Source organism: Falco punctatus (genome assembly GCF_963210335.1).
Source record: "Falco punctatus genome assembly, contig: scaffold_50, whole genome shotgun sequence".
Taxonomy (NCBI): domain Eukaryota; kingdom Metazoa; phylum Chordata; class Aves; order Falconiformes; family Falconidae; genus Falco; species Falco punctatus.
In genome coordinates, this window is record NW_027660309.1 from 692,516 (window position 1) to 708,749 (window position 16,234).

At 47.0% G+C, this 16,234-nt stretch overlaps 2 long non-coding RNA genes across 3 annotated transcripts in view; both read right to left on the minus strand.

Moving 5' to 3' along the window:
* Positions 1-12,307, minus strand: part of LOC308057164 — a 372,076-nt gene extending 359,769 nt beyond the window's left edge. The window contains exons 1-2 of the long non-coding RNA XR_013925162.1: positions 11,425-12,307; positions 11,264-11,385 (exon numbers count right to left, since the gene is read on the minus strand). This is a non-coding gene — a long non-coding RNA (uncharacterized lncRNA). The remainder of the gene's footprint in view (positions 1-11,263; positions 11,386-11,424) is intronic.
* Positions 1-14,037, minus strand: part of LOC308057163 — a 374,427-nt gene extending 360,390 nt beyond the window's left edge. Inside the window, exons 1-2 of one of the 2 annotated variants that reach the window (XR_013925160.1) lie at positions 14,017-14,037; positions 13,199-13,275 (exon numbers count right to left, since the gene is read on the minus strand). This is a non-coding gene — a long non-coding RNA (uncharacterized lncRNA). Of the gene's footprint in view, positions 1-12,807; positions 13,276-14,016 lie in introns of both variants that reach the window. The other variant, XR_013925161.1, reaches the window with a different exon arrangement.
* Between the last annotated feature and the right edge of the window lie 2,197 nt (positions 14,038-16,234).

Consider the following 16,234-nt stretch of genomic DNA (forward strand, 5'->3'; position numbering starts at 1 on the left):
TTTGTGTGCTAACGCAAACTGTCAGCATTCCTAGAGTTGTATGTAACATGCTGCCTGTGTGGCTGAGGGCTGCCCGGCAAGTGTGATGTGTGTGAGAGACACAGTTCAACTGTGAAGTGAGTGGGGGGTCCCGATCTGCGTTTCCGTGTTCCCCGCGAGGGGGCCGGCCAGAGACGGACGAAGCGATTGAAAAGTCGACGTATGAAGTGGTGGAATGCACTATTAGATATTAGAACGGGGAACTGTGGACCAAACACTAGAACGAATGTCATTTGGGAAAAGCACGAACGCGGGGCCCCAGGTCAGTAAAGGGGAGTCAGAGGCCTTGGGAATACAGCCTATTAAACCCTGTTCCACAGGCAGTAACGTAACATTTGAGAACCGAACGGCAAGTCAGGAAGATCCTTTCTTGCTGTGGCAGGCTGCTTGTGTAAGGCTTTTATTGTCTGCCGAGGCTGCTGGAGTAAATGAAGAGAACCAGTCCTTTGGGCGGGAGTGCTGAGGCAAGGCACTTTGTAAAGCGTTCCCCAAAGCAAGGGCAACCAAGTCACGCCTCGTCCTGGCTTTGTGGCTTTAGCAGTGCTTCCTGGCTCTTATTGTTGCAGGTGCTGTTTTCCTGCCTGAAGCCCTGGGGCTCCTGGGTAGCCGCCACCCCCCCAGCCCGCAGCTGCTGTCCTCAATAAAATGATCTTTCCTCTCTTCTGACTACGTCTGCCATGTGATAATTGGGGACTGGGCAGATATTGTTTGGTGGTGCGTCCTAGGGGAGGACTTTGGGATCATCCCTTGGCCCAGACTCCTTGCCAGTGGGCATCACGGCTGAGCTTTATGACTCACAGCACAGTCACACAGGGAGGTGGGGGCCGGATGGCACCTCTGGAGGTGTCACTGTCCCCTCAGCTCCTGCTCGGATTCTGGCTAAGGCACAGCCTGTGCTCAGGCTCGATGGATGCTCCACTGGGGAGCAGCGCCATTAGCTCAGAGCCGGGACAACACGCAGGCAGACACGGTGCCGCCGCTGACCATCACCTGCAGCTCGCTGTCCCCTGCGGCCGTCATCCCTGCACACTGACTGATGGGCAGTTTCTCCAGATGCCCACGCTCAGGGCAACGGTATAAAGCAAACTGCCACGCTGGCCACTACAAATACGTCGGCTCGCCCAAAAAGCTTTTCCAGCAGCTCCAACAGCAGCCGGACTGCTGAGGCTTTTGTGCGTCCCAGTGTGATACGGGAGACGCCCGCACCCTGATGGAGGACGAAGGATGAGCACTCTCACCATCAACCAGCTAACTGTTGCTCATAGGCTGCTGTGGTTCAAGCGGGGCCGCCAGCTGTGCAACACACAGCTGCTCGCTCCCTCCCTCCCTCCCTCCCTCCCTCCCTCCCCAGGGGGGATGGCAGGGAGAACTGGGAGGCTCAAAGGGAGAAAACTCGTAGGCTGAGGCCAAGGCTTTGATGTGTGCAGGGGAACGTGCTGGTGCCGTTTGTGATTGAAAACTGCGGGGACATCTTTGGGGAGGAGGTGGCCGGCCCCTCCCCTCCATCAGCCGAGGAGGTGCCAGCACCTGTGGACAGGTGCACAGGTATGAGGAGGGGCTGAGGGTTTTCAAAATCTGGGGCTTCTGGTCCAATTCCTTATTGTGCTGCTGGTGGATTTTGGTTTAGGTGTTGTCCACTTCCACGAGGTCACTTTGCTGCACGTGCTTTTGTGTTCCATGGGTGCGTTTGGAAGATCAAAGGAGCCGTGCAGGTGAAGCAAACGCAGAGCCCCAGGCAAAAGACTTCTTGCACACAGCACCCTCTCTGCTCATCCTCTACAAAGAAGCAGGGGCAGGTATGGTGGTGAAATCAGAAATAGTAGAGGGATGTCAGGCCAAGAAACACTGACGCGTTTCTCATGTATGACAGTAGTTTCTGATAGGTCCAAGCAGCTGCTGTGCCTCCTCCTGCCATTAGATCTCTTGTCTGTTTGACTTTTCCCACCCTCTAATGATAGAGAAGAAAAACCAGAAAGGTTGTTTCTCAGATGCATTGGGAATGTGCTTAATCAATCTAAATACCTACAAGAAGTCAAATACAAAATTGCAGATTTAAAAATAAAAGGCTCACGCCCCAGAATGGGATAATGCTGCCCAAGGGATAACGGCAGAACCGTGTCCCAGGAAGGCAGAAGCAAGCCCAGCAGAACGAAGCTGGCAAGGGTCTGTCCTACCCTCCAAGGCCCCTCCAGTTTGTGGTGCCCCAGCCCGCAAGAAGGGGCAGCCCATCATCCCAATTCATCAGAGCTCCTGAAGCCTATCTTGCGACCGTGCAAAATATGGATAATGCAAAGCAACCAAAGGGATCTTATTTGAGGAGCTAAGGTAGCAATTTGGAAAACGGTAGCTTACTACTCCAGGTGTCTTGCCACCTTTCAACTTCAACCTTTCCGGTTCAGGCACTTGTACCTTTGCCTCCAACCACCCCCGAGAGCACAGCAGACTCCTCGGTAGACCCGCAACAGCTGATGAGCCTTTCAGAGGAAAGAAGGTAAAATGAGCTCCCTTTGTTTAAAATGAGAACTGATTCCAGTTGATCGTGGTTTTACCTCTCTAATAACACTGTGGAATATCAAGGTTTGCAGGGTCTTTCGTTTCGGGAAAATGAAAAGCAAAGAAACAGAAAGGCAAAACAGGTCTCTGGAGAAGAGGCTGAAAGCACACCAGAAGAGAAAAGGAGAGAAGAAAAGCTTTTCGAGATCAACCGCTGAAAAAATTCAGGAAGGTCAAGAAGCCCAGGTGTATCCAGACACTGCTGTCCATCTCTCAAAACTCTGAACACGGCACTAAGTGCATGAACTATTTTTAGCGTGCACAAAGATGGCCCCGGATAGGAAGCAGACACCTGCCTTTTGGAAAAAAATGCGTGTCAGCAGGAAACTGCCGTTCCCAATGTTGCAGGTTTGGTTTTGCACTTACTGAAGTACTGTTTGCTCAAGGGTAAGCAGACACCTCGCCACAAGAGCCTCGACCCTTAGCTATTTACCTAGCTACCGAAATAAAGAGGCAAAGTAAGTCCCGCTGTTCTGTCCATGTTAGCAATCCTCACGCTGCCCTGTATCATCTGGATCCCAAATATGCAGCAACGTTGTTCCAGGTCACTACATACGCTTTAGATGCTGGCCCTTTTTCAAAAGGCCGCGGTTCACCTGAGGTAATTTGGGGGCGGGTGGTGGTGTTTGTGGTGGTGGTGTGTGTATTGGGATGGACACTTTTTAGTTTCTTACTTCTTCTTCCCTTACCAGTAAACAGAGGTCTATTTCTCAAGATCTTGAGAAATGTCCTGAAAAAAAGTGTTTGTGACTTTTTTGTATATAGATGAATACTCTTTTAATGTACACTATTTCACTGTTGCTAGAAGTACTATATTCCACTTCACGTGGCTTGCTTCAGTGACAGCCTTGTACCGTAAATTCATATCGTGTACCCCCTTTTTCTTGGGGTCCACAAGTTGCGATGCCTGCAGTTTGTAGTCCCTGCATGCACAGGCTATCTGCCCTGGCTGAAACCTGACAGGATAACAAACGGTGATTGCTTCAGGCAGCTTCCCTATGCAGATGTCCCCAGAACCCCTTTGGAAGAGTAACCCAGAGAGGGTGCTTCAGGGAAACCACAGGCACTTCCAAAGCACGGAACTAATGAGCAGGACATGCACGGGAGAGTCTGTGTTTAGTAGCCACCTTATAGCTTGAAGTGAGCGATTCTTATTTGCTTTCCAAATCCATTTTCCTCCTGCCTAACCCAATTGGAAGAGTGAGTCCCACCGCATTTTTTTGTGATGTACTGAATGTATTCTTTTTTAAAAGCAGGTGCCACCTTCTTGGCTTTGCTTCACGCTTTGTGCTGTCCCCTTTTTCTATGTACAAGAAACCCCACTGAAGACAGAGCGTTGATGGTTCTATTCAGCTGCAGGGGAACTGCCATGGCGGCTGTAAGAGAGGGGCCGGGCCGGGCGCAGGCCGGGGGGTTTATCCGTTCTGAGCCCCTCGACCCCTGCTGTGCATATCTGACAGCCCTGCCTCGCTCACAGCCGCTGTCCCAGAGGGAACAAAGCCCAGGAGAGAAGGTTCTCTGTCGGCTCAGGGGAAGCACCATGCAGGGGTGCAGCACCCTCGTGTTGCAGCCAAAGTGATAAACGGGCCTTGCTTAGCGCAGCTCTCCGTGCAAAAACCTCCGTGGCTGCAAGGATCTCAAGCCTCGACTCTGAGCGCTCGATGGAGCTCCCTCCCAGCCAGCCGAGATTCCCGACCGTCCTGACGTGGCGCTTTCCCTCCCAGCAGCGCCCATGCCCATTGAGTGCCTTTCGCTTGCAGCCGGCTCTAATGCCGGCATCAACCCTGCACTCCAGTTTTTGGCCTCTCTGAGTGTTGCTCACTAGGATAGCCCCGAGAGTGACACCCCCCCACCCCCACCCACCCACCCCCAACCCCCGTGCCGGCTGCCCCCATTGTGTCCATAGGGATAGCGGTTTGCCTGCGGGCATGGTGGGATGGTGTTTCTTCCAGGAACCACATGGGTGGCAGGGTGAGCCCTGGGGGGGCTTGCGCCGCCCGGGCTCACAGCTGGGGAGGCGGATTCCCCGCTCGCAGGGGCTGGGGGCGAGGGGAAGTGTTTTAGGGACGGACCGTGGGGGCCGGAGGGAGGGGTTTGAGGGACGGACGCCGAGGAAGGCCTCCTGCCTGCAGAGATGGCTCAGGCCCAGGGCAGGGCTCTTCTCTGGATGCCACGGGGTCGATTGCAAAGGAGCAGGCTGCCCCATGCAGGGAGCAGGTGCGTGCCGGGGCTGCCAGGGGCCCTGCCTGCCTGTTCCCAGCCCAGCCCCAGCTGGGGCCAGCCCTGCGCTGCAGCCCTGGGGCCGAGGCGCACGGAGCCGGGCATTGCTGAGGGTGCTGCACCCTGACGGGCCCCGCCGCCAGCTGCCGGCTGCCCTGGGCTGCCCCTCGCTCTCCCCAGCTCTGCCTGCTGCCAGTGCCGGGGTACCACCACGGGGCTTGCCCCCTGCCCACAGCTGCCCTGACCCACATCTGCAGCTGTACGTGGTGCCCACATGGCACAGCTGGGGCGGGGGTGGCAGGTCTCTCTGGTGGCAGCCTGGGACTGGGGGCAAAGCCAAGCCCATCCCTCGCTTGTGATCTTTGTCCCCAGGGAGAGCCAGTGCAGACGTGTGCTGCGCTGGAGAGTGTCCCGCGAGGAGGTGACGGCCGACTGCAGAGCAGCACTGAGACCCGCGCGACAGCAACGGCAGCCGGTGGCCACAGAGCAGCCCAGGGGAGCTGGTTCCCTCGACGGGCCCCAAAGCAGCCTTCCTCAGCCCCTGCTTTTGGTGACGTGTGGAGCAGCGCAGGGATGTCTCTCAGGCTTCCAGGCCTGAGGAGGCTTTCCTCCCCAGGGGCACTGTTAGAAATCCTGCTCCCAGGATTAAAGCACCCCTCCCCCCCATGGATCCGAGGCTGTGTATCCAGCCCCCTGGAGCTGGGTACAGGTGCCCTGAGCGGTCTCTCAGGGAGGATGGGGCCACCTGCCTGGTGGCTCTGACACAGAAATGATGAGCTGAAGCCCTGTGATGGTGGCTGGCCGGCTCAAAGCCTCCGAGTGCCTCAGCCTCTGTCCCCAGGAGCGTTTATCCCAGGCCCTGTTTCAGGGTGCGAAGATGGGTGCCGGTGATGTCCTGGTGCCTCCGTCTGGCTCCCACTTCAAGGTTGTGATGCCTGAGGTCAGGGACCACCTGAAGGCCTTGGCAGAGATCTCAAGGGACTTTGTGTTCCATCTAGTGTTGCCTTAGGGCTACAATGTGCCGTGGTTTGGGGGCAACAAGGTTATGGTATGCCAGAGGTCAGGCGAGTTAGTGTCAAAGTGTGTTATTGTTATGGACAGGATCTGGGTTTGTTGGCCCTGCGTTCCTGGGGTTATGGCATTTTTATCTTATCTTGTGAACTGTGTGGTGGGTTTCTTTGTGGAGAGTGCCTTTTTTCACCTCTATTGCCTTTGTGGGGTTTGGATGGGGGCCTTTGGTTTGTGTACAGAGTTTCTTCTGGTTGTTTTTCTGCTGTACTGTTGGATGGTGGTGTTTTTTCTGTCTTGAAACCATCGTTACTGGTCTAATATATCTCCTGCAGGTCAGGCAGTGTCACTTCTGGTGTGGTCTGACTCATTTCTGGTGAGTTGGTAGGTAGGTATGGAGGACTTGTGGTCCCTCCATGGAGGATGACTGCTAGAGGACTAAGAGGCAGATCTGTGGAGGGGTGAGAGGACTGCTGGCCCATAAGCAGTGACTGTCAGAGGACTAAGCGTACTTGAATTTACGTGGGCTTCCAAATTCATGGTTGTTTCTCCTGCCTTGCGGAAGAGCCATGGGAAGTCACCAGCCACACGGAAGGACAAGGGGTTTCCCAAGGCTACGTGGCTTTTTGGGGTTTGCTTTTGAGTAAGAAAGTCTTGTCTCTACATGAGCGCAACTGTGAACGGTCAATTTTGCTGACTTTAGAGAGCAGGGAGCTGCACTTTTCTGATGTGCCTCACATGGCTGCCAGGGCATGGTGTGGAACAGCAAGAGAACTCCTTCCTGGAACCTTCTCCAGGGGAGCAGTGCTGCACTTGTCAAGGTGAGGGGTTTTTTGGCTCTATACGATTGCAAATGTGAGGGGTTAATTTTCAGAACACAGATACTAGGGAGCAGAACATTTGTGCTGTGCCTCACATGGCTGCAAGGACAGAGTGAGAAAAAGCAAGAGAGTTCCTTCCTGGCACCTTCTCCAGGGGAGCACTGCTGCACTTACCCACAGTGAGGGGTTTTTTTGGCTCTGCGTGATCGCAAATATGAGAGGTCCATTTTCTCACCACAGGAAGCAGGGAGCAGAACTTTTGTTCTGTGCCTCACATGGCTGCTGGGGCAGGGTGAGAAGTAGCAAGAGAATTCCTTCCTGGCACTTTTTTCAGGGCAGCAGTGCTGCACTTTCCCAAGGTGTGTTTTTTTGTCTTTCTATGAGTGCAACCATGATGGGTCAATTTTCTCACCACAGAAAGCAGGGAGCAGAACTTTAGTGCTGTGCCTGACATGGCTGCCAGGGCAGGGTGAGAACAACAAGAGAATTTTTTCCTGGTACCTTCTTTATGGGAGGAGTGCTGTACTTTCCCAAAGTTACTTTTTTGGGCTCTTAACGACTGCAACACTTAAGGGTTAATTTTGCTCACCACAGAAAGCAGGGAGCAGAACATTTGTGCTGTGCCTGACATGGCTGCCAGGGCAGGGTGAAAAGCAACAAGAGAATTCCTTCCTGCCACCTTCTCCAGGGAGCACTGCTGCACTTTGTCAAGGTGACTTTTTTGGGCTATGCATTATTGCCAATGAAAAGAGGTCAATGTTCTCACCACAGAAAGCAGGGAGAAGAACTTTTCTGCTGTGCCTGACACGGTTGCCAGGGCAGGGTGAGAAGCAGCAAGAGAATTCCTTCCTGGAACCCTCTCCAGGGGAGCAGCCCTGCACTTTCCCAAGCCATGTTTTTTGGTTCTATATGAGTTCAAAAGTGCTGTGTCAATTTTCTCAGCACAGAAAGCAGGGAGCAGAACGCTTGTGCTGTGCCTCACATGGCTACCATGCATGGTGGGAAGCAGCGAGAGAATTCCTTCCTGGTACCTTCTCCAGGGGAATTTCCCAGTTCCCGAGAGACTCCTGGCACTGGCTGCAAGGGGGCTCCCAGCCGAAGGGTGGGCCTGGGTGTTGTTGGGGTGGGAATTGGTGATGTCTCCTTTCCTTAGTCACGTTAACACTTTGGGATAACAAATGGATGCTTCGCTCCTATTGCTCTTTTATCATATCGCTCACAGTAACTGCCACTGGTTCCTTTTATCATATTGCATGCTATTTTCTTTTATTGCAATAAAAGGAACTGCATTTGATATATTCCATTATTTGATATAATTGGTAGATTTTATTATATTTGATGTGGAGTTCAGCTTTGCTGGGTATCCAGCCGGTCAGCAAAACATAATTTGCTGTAGTCGGCAGCGTACAAAGTAAAACGCTCTCTATTTAGGAAAAAAAAAAAAGTTCCTCGACTTGCTATTGTCAGGTGGGAACCATTGCCTTATGGTGTTTGGGCCAGAGTGGTCTGGTGGTGCTGGGCAGTTGGGCCATGCCAGGGACAGAGGGACGGGGGCAGGGGAGGGGGCGGGGGGAAGGGGTTTAGGGAGGGACGGGTGGGAATGGATGAAGGTGTTTAGGGATGGACCGGGGTGTGTGGGGGTGGGGCAAGGATGTGTGTTTGTGGGAGTGGGTGTATGGGGGGTGGGGGGTGGGGGGAGGTGGGGTGGGGGAGTGGGGGAGGTGGGGGTATGTGGGGGGGTGCGTATTGATACACGGGGGGGGAGGTGTTGAGGCTGTGTGTGTTATTTAGAGAACAGAGTGGGGAGTCTGGGGGAAGGGTTTTAGGGACGGACGGACGGGAGGTTGATGAAGGCCTTTAGGGAAGGACGGGAGGGGAGGTGTTGGGGTTGGGGGAAGGACGTTAGGGACGGACCGAGGGTGGGGGAGGGACTTTAGGGCCGGACCAGGGTCTGGGGGAGAAGTTTTAGGGCCAGGGCAGGGAGGTGGAGGTGGGGGATGATTTCAGGAACAGCCTGGGGTGGAGGAGGGTGTCAAGGGAAGTCTTTCAGGGTTGTTTGGGGGGAAGGATTTTAGGGACGGATGTGGTGTCTGGCGGGACGTTTGATGCCACCGTATAGATTCCACCGTATATACATTTATGTCCAGGGATTCTGCTAAGGGGAAGCTGCTGGCTCGGCAAAGGGACAAGATGTCTGAGCTCCCCAGTTGCCACGCTCTGATTTGGTGTGTAGCTCTACGTTAAACACACCTGCGCACAAAGGTTAGGCCAAGCTGACTCTCTAAAGCTGTTAGAAGTGACGAATTAAGGGACCTCTCATCCAGGGAGTCAGCCTTGGGAGGGATGGGGAAGAAAGAATGGGTGGGGAAAAGATCTGCGTTCTCTTTGGTGATGCAGAAAGAGCCTCTGGGTGAGGACGTTGTGGTCGCAGGAGGAGACAAGCTGATAGAGTGCTGCGATCCGCAGAATGTTGGTTGGAATTCGGACAAAGGTAATTGTTGTGGGGGGAGATCGTGACCTCTGACTCAGATAGCCCCCCGAGAGAGGGCAAGGCCCCGCTTGGGGAGCACGGGGAGCTAGTAAAAAACCTCAGCAGTGCTGTCTGAGGGTGTGTGCTCGTTTGCATTAAAGCAAGCAACTTGTAACCCATCCCGTGCCTGACTGAAAATGCATGTGTAATGCGCTATGAGTGTGCAAGTGCTCTGCTGTCCATAGTGCGTACCCTCGAGGAACTGGGTGAGCACGCTCAGAGGAAACATTCCCCCGTGCTCCCAGCACTGCCATAAAGAATGCCGGCCTTCTGAAACTTGCAAGCAAGTCTTAGAGGGTTTTTCTCCCTGACCGACTTTATGGTATCATTCCCACCATACTGGAGAGAGCAAATCTTTTTCTGTTTTGTGGTGAAAGCAGCTTGGGGAGTGTCACTGAAGTGGAGCACTTTTTTAACCTCAGGTCTAAAGTGCCACCGGTCCTACCGGGGAATACATCCTTCCTCAGGCTTTCACCAAATGGAAAGGACGCAACAAACCCACCCCACTAAGACGTCCTGTGTTTCTTTTATCTTTCCTGGAATGTGGGAACATGACCCTGCTGGGCCATCTGTGCCACCTGCCTGGAAGCCAAGAGGGTGCCTTTACATTCCAGGCTAAGAACTTACCTTCTTTTTTTTCCTTTTCAGCGACTTTAGAGCCATCCTTAGGGAGGCTGGTTAAGCTGGTTTACTGCACAGCTGGTCGCCAGTGGAGGGAAACGGTAAGCTCTGCTATCGCCTTTGGTGTTTACTTGTTACTGTGTTGCTCATTTAAGTGATCTTCTCATGCCCTGGCAAGCAGAAGCTATCACTCCACTTTAGGCCTTGGTCTAAAAACCATGCAAAGCAATATTGAAAGTCATTCTGAGATGTGGAACAGGCCCCAATATGCATTTTATAAAAGTGCATCTTGGCTGCTCTTTACCTTTGTATGGGTGTTTTTCCCGTTTCTCCAGACTGTTGAAGCTCTGAAAGGCGCCAATGAGCTGCTCTCCCTCAGTTTGCTCCTTTGCCTTTGGGGAGTGCTGTTCATGTTTTCTTCATGGCTTTGCAGAGGAGAAAATCCATGAATACACAGCCTTGCTTGAATTGATCTTGCTGGAAAGTGGTTGAAAGCTTATTGCTGCCCCATCTTGCAAATGGCATACATTCTGGTTCTGATTTGATGGGCAGCGTGTTGGCTTGTCGGATAACTGTAGAACGATTCAATTGCTCAAAGCAGCAATGCTGATAGGGAGAGTTTACGTACTTCCTTGCACAAAGCAGTACCGGGCTTTTTTTCCCTCTGCGTGTGTTTCTGTGCAGACATGTGCGTGAAACACAGGTGTCTCTCTGTGCCACAGGTGGGACTGATGACAGCTTTTCATTTCATTTCAACTAGAATTTAAACAAAGATTCTGCCTGCAAAAGAATTTGAGCAGCTGTCCTTGTTTCCCAGAGCAAGCATCCAAGCACTGGGGAGCAGTTTGCAGGATCAGAACCTGAGCCTGCTCTGGGTGGTAAATCCTCAGGAGAGGAAAGAGAAACCCCAATTTTTTCAATACAGATCTAGTTCCCTTAATATTTTGAGCAGCAGAGGGGGGTGAGATGGGGCGGTGTGGTGACAGGAGAGGGACAGGAGAGGGACAGAGGAATGAAGAGAACAGGGGTGGATCTGGGCAGGGAGTGGAGGAAGGAAACCCCTGCTGAAGAGTCAGCAAACCATGAAGTATTCCTATGTGCTAAATTTCATCACACTAGCCTGTTTCCACAGCAAAGACTCCAAAGTTACCCAAAGAAACAAGGAAAAGAGCAATTGGTACTAGTGATGGCAAACACGATGGAGTTCTTGGCAGCATGAGGAAATAGATAACTACTGTAGGAAGTTCAATGACCTAAACTGATGGAAATAAATCTCTGAAACATTTAGGGCAGCTATTGTGTAATTTTTATGTCTGTCTGACTATATATCGATCGATCGATCGATCTTGCAGAAGACCCAGTTGCAAGACCCTACAATAATATACCTCTGTTCCTGGTAATAATACTTAGCCCTAAGACTCAACCTTAAGACTCAATATTAAAACTCAACCTTAAGACCTAACCCTGAGACCTAAATTTAAGACTTAAGCTAAGACTTAACCCTAAGACATAATCCTAATACCTAACCCTAACACCTAACCTAAAGACCTAACCCTAGAGACTGAACTCTAAGACTTAACCCTAAGACTTAACCTTAACACTAAACCTTAACACTTAAACTTAAGACTTAACCCTAAGACCGAACCTAAAGACTTAACCTGAAGACATAACCTTAATACATAACCTTAAGAATTAACCATAAGACTGAACCCTAAAGACTCAACCTTAAGACGTAACCCTAAGACTTAACCCTATAGACTTAACACCAAGACTTAACCCTAAGAACTAACCCTAAGACTTAGCCCTCAGACTTAACCTTAAGCCTTAAATCTAAGACTTAACCCTAAGACTTTATCCTGACTCAGTTCTAAGACTTAACCATAAGACTTAACCTTAAGAATTAAACTAAAACTTAACCATTAGGCCTATCCCTAAGACTTAAACCTAAGAACTAACCCTAAGACCTAACCATAAGAATTAACTCTAAGATTTATCCTTAAGACTTAATGCTAGGACTTAACCTTAAGATTTAATCTTAAAACAGCCAGAAGACATAATCCTAATACCTAACCATAAGGCCTAACTCTAAGACTTAAGCCTAAGACTTAACTCTAAGACTGAACTCTATAAACTTATCCCAAAGACTTAACCCTAAGACTAAATCTTAAGACTTAACCCTAACACCTAAACTTAAGACTTAAGCTAAGACTTAACCCTAAGACTTAATCCTAATACCTAACCCTAAGAGCTAACCTAAAGACCTAACCCTAGAGACTGAACTCTAAGTCTTAACCCTAAGACTCAACCTTAAGACTTAACCCTTTGAATCTATCCCTAAGACCTAACCCTAATACCTAGCCTAATGACTTAACCGTAAGACTGAACCCTACGACTTAACCTAAAGACTTAACCATAAAACTTAACCTTAAGACTTAACCCTAAGACTAAATTGTAAGACTTAGCCCTAAAACTTAACCCTACATATAACCTTAAGACTTAACCCTAAAACTTGACCCTAAGACTCAACATTAAGACTTAACACTAAGACCTAACCCTAAGACCTAAAATAATGACCTAACCAGAAGACTGAACCCTACAACTTAACATTGAGACTTAACCATAAGACTTAACGCTAAGACTTAACCCTAAGACCTAAACGTAAGACTTAGCCTTGAATCTTAATCCTACGACTTAAGCCTAAGACTTAACCCTAAGACTTCAACTTAAGACTTATACTTAAGACTTAAACCTAAGACTCAATCCGTAAGACTTAACCTTAAGACTTAACCCTGAGGCTTAAGCTTAAACTTAACCCTGAGACTTAATTCTAAAACATATCCCCAAGACAACTCTAAGACTTAAACCTAAGACTCAATCCATAAGATTAAACTTAAAAATTAACCTTAAGACTTAAACTTAAGAATTAAACATAAATCTTAACGCTGACACTTAACCCTAAGATGTATCCCAAAGACTTAAACTTAAGACTTAACCCTAAGACTCAAAGCCTAGGACTTAAGATTTAACCTTAAGACTGAACACAAAGACTTAACCCTAAAACTTAAATTTATGAGTTAACCTTAAGACTTAACACTAAGACTTAACCTTAAGACATAACCAGAACACTTAAATTTAAGACTTAACCTTAAAACTTAACCGTACGACTTAACCTTAAGATTTAACCCTAAGATTTAAATTTAAGACTTATCCTTAAGACTTAACCCTAAGACTTAAATTTAGGTCTTAACCTTAACAGTTAACCCTAAGACATAACCCTGAGACTTAAACCTAATACTTAATCTTAGAGACTTAACCCTTAGACTTAACCTTAAGACTTAACACTAACACTTATAATTAAGACTTGAGCTTAAGACTTAACCTTGTGACTCAACCTTAAAAACTGAACCTGAGACTTAACCCTAAGACTTAACATTAAGACATAACCTTAAGACTTAACCGTAAGACTTAACTCTTAAGATTAACCTTAATTCTTACCCTTAAAACTTAACCCTAAGACTGAACTCTAAGCCTTAAGCCTTACACTTAAACTTAAGACTTTATCTTAAGTCTTTACTCTAAGGCTTAACCCTAAGACTTCATCCTATCTTAACTTAAGACTTACCCCTGAGACTTAAACTTAAGACTTAACCCTGAGACTTAAAGATTTTAACACTAAGAATTGACCCTAGGTCTTAAATTTAAGACATAACATTAAGACTTAACCCTAAGACTTAACCTTAAAACTTAACCCTGAGACCTAACCCTAAGACTTAACATTAAGACTTAACCTTAAGACTTAACCAAAAGATTTAACCTTAAAAATCAACCCTAAGACTCAACCTTAAGACTCAACATTAAGACTTAACCCTAGGACTTAACACTAACACTTAACCCTGAGACTTAGCCTTAAGAAGTAACCCTAGGACTTAACCCTGAAACTTAACCTTAAAACTTTAACATTAAAATTTAAGACTTAACCTTAAGACTTAACCCTGAGATTTAACCTTGTACGACTTAACCCTAGGACTTAAATTTTAGACTTCACCCTAAGACTTAACCCTAAAAGTTAACCTTAAGACTTAACCCAAAGACACAACACTGATACTTAATGTTAAGACTTCACCTTAAAACTTACCCCTAAGACTTAACCCTGAGACTTAATCTTAAAGATTTTAACCCTAAGAATTAACCCTAGGTCTTAAATTTAAGACTTAACCCTAAGACTTAAACATAAGACTTAACCCTAAGACATAACTCTGAGACTTAACCTTAAGACTTAACCCTAAATCTTAACCCTGAGATTAACCCTGAGATTAACCTTGAGACTTAACCTTAAGACTTATCCCTAAGACTTAAAATTAAGACTTAAATTTATGACTTAACCGTAAGACCTAACCCTGAGATTAAATCTTAAGACTTTAACCCTAAGACTTAATAATAATACTTAACCTTAAGACAAAACCCTAAGACTTAACCCTAAGACATAAAGCTAAGACGTAAACTTAAAGATGTAACTATAAGTCTTATCCTTAAGACTTAACCCTAAGACATAACTCTAAGACTTAATCTTAAGTCTTAACCCTAAAACTTAACCCTAAGACTTAACCCTAAGATTTAACCATAAGACTTAACCTTAAGACTTAACCTTAAGATTTAACCTTAAGACTTAACCCGAAGACATAACCCTGAGACTTAACATTGAAACTTAGCCTTGAAACTTAACCCTGAGACTTAACCCTAAGAATTATCCCCTGTTGCGACGGAGGGAAGACACAGTCACTCAATATGAGTGATCAGCAGACTTCATTTATTGTCCCTTATAGTCACCTTTTATGCCTTCTTATAATTAGCTCATACATATTACAGAAGTTAAGCTCATTATTGGTTAGTTGCCTAAATACCAAGCCCGCCCCTAGTTTCTCTTCTGTAGTTATCTGTTCCCACCTGCAACATTCTTTTCCCACCGCAATCTTCCTGTTATTGTGTAACTTTTGCTTTACTTCAGATAAGCTGAGAGCGATGTGCATTTTTGTCCAGCCAGCTGGACTATGTCTATGAGACCTTTTTCAGCTAGCCAGTTATCCACAATTCCCCCGTTTTTATTTTGGGCGACATAGGCCTGGTTGACCATTTTCAATAACAGCGTTTTAACACAGGAAAATACACAGCCAACTTATAAAATCTCAGTTCAGAAGGATAATTCCAGAAATACTTGAAAAATAAAGTTAGCTTGAAGCTTTAATTTAGATGCTCTTTCTGTTCCAGTGATATAAAAAGTTTAAAAAATTCAAAGGTAATTTTAAAGTTCTGAACATGGACTAATGCAAGCTCAAAACCCAAAAAGAAACCAAACTGATGTTTGACTAGGAATATTTGCAAATATTTTAGTGGAAAATCCCTGACCATTAACAATTTTCTGTCCAAATAACAACTGCCCTTATGCAACCAACCAGTCCATACATTTTCTGAAGAATACCTCATTGATATCAAAGAATTAACAAAGGGAAAAATTAGTTCTAAGCTATATACATTCATAAGTGGATTTTTCAACAGTTACATACAGATTTACACACTAAGCCATAATGGCTTGTAGGTGATACACACAAGAAGAGTACCTTGCTTATCTGTCTGAATGTCTATGCTAAATTTGACAACTATGCCACAAGCCAAGCCTACATGGGTGCTGTATGTTATGCACGTTCCTTAACAAACAGAAGTGTAATAGACAAATTCCCAAGATCTAGTCCCCAACCTAATTATATTATTTTGTAGCCAATTAAGGAAAATAACACAAATGTGCATATCTACGTGTGCACACACCTTTTAGTTCAGAACCAATCTGTGATAAAAGGCCTTAGCCTTATGGCATCATCAAATCTTAACGAGTACAGTAATTAAAAATGCAGTCTTACTGTAAGTGCGATTTATGCTGACATTCCCTCAAATGCTACACGTGAGTATTTCTCACTCAACTGCCTCAAGTTAAAATAGTAGTATTTGTTAATATGTATTAAAAAATCATTAATTCTCTACAATAGCAGTTGACTTCCATAACACTATGTAAGCAAAAGAGGCTTAAGATGGGTTTTCTGAATACTAACAATTGATTTTAGACTGTCTAAACTCAGGTCTTGAAAGATTTCACTCTGCCAGACATAGAAACACCGTTGCACTCCAGTTGTGATATCCCTTTTCCCAAGTTGTCATATGCACATCTCGCTCAAGCAACATTATTGTTAAAGTTTCTCTCTGCTACATAAATGCATATTGCACTTGTAGATATAAAAGACAGCACCCTTACTTAGATTATTACCTTATTACCTCATAACTCTTAGTATACCTTGTATCTCTGATTTCATCACTTCAAAAATTCACCAGGAGCAGATAAAACCACAGCATCAGACTAAACTACACCTTAACTGCTGATTCAAATAAAGGCATT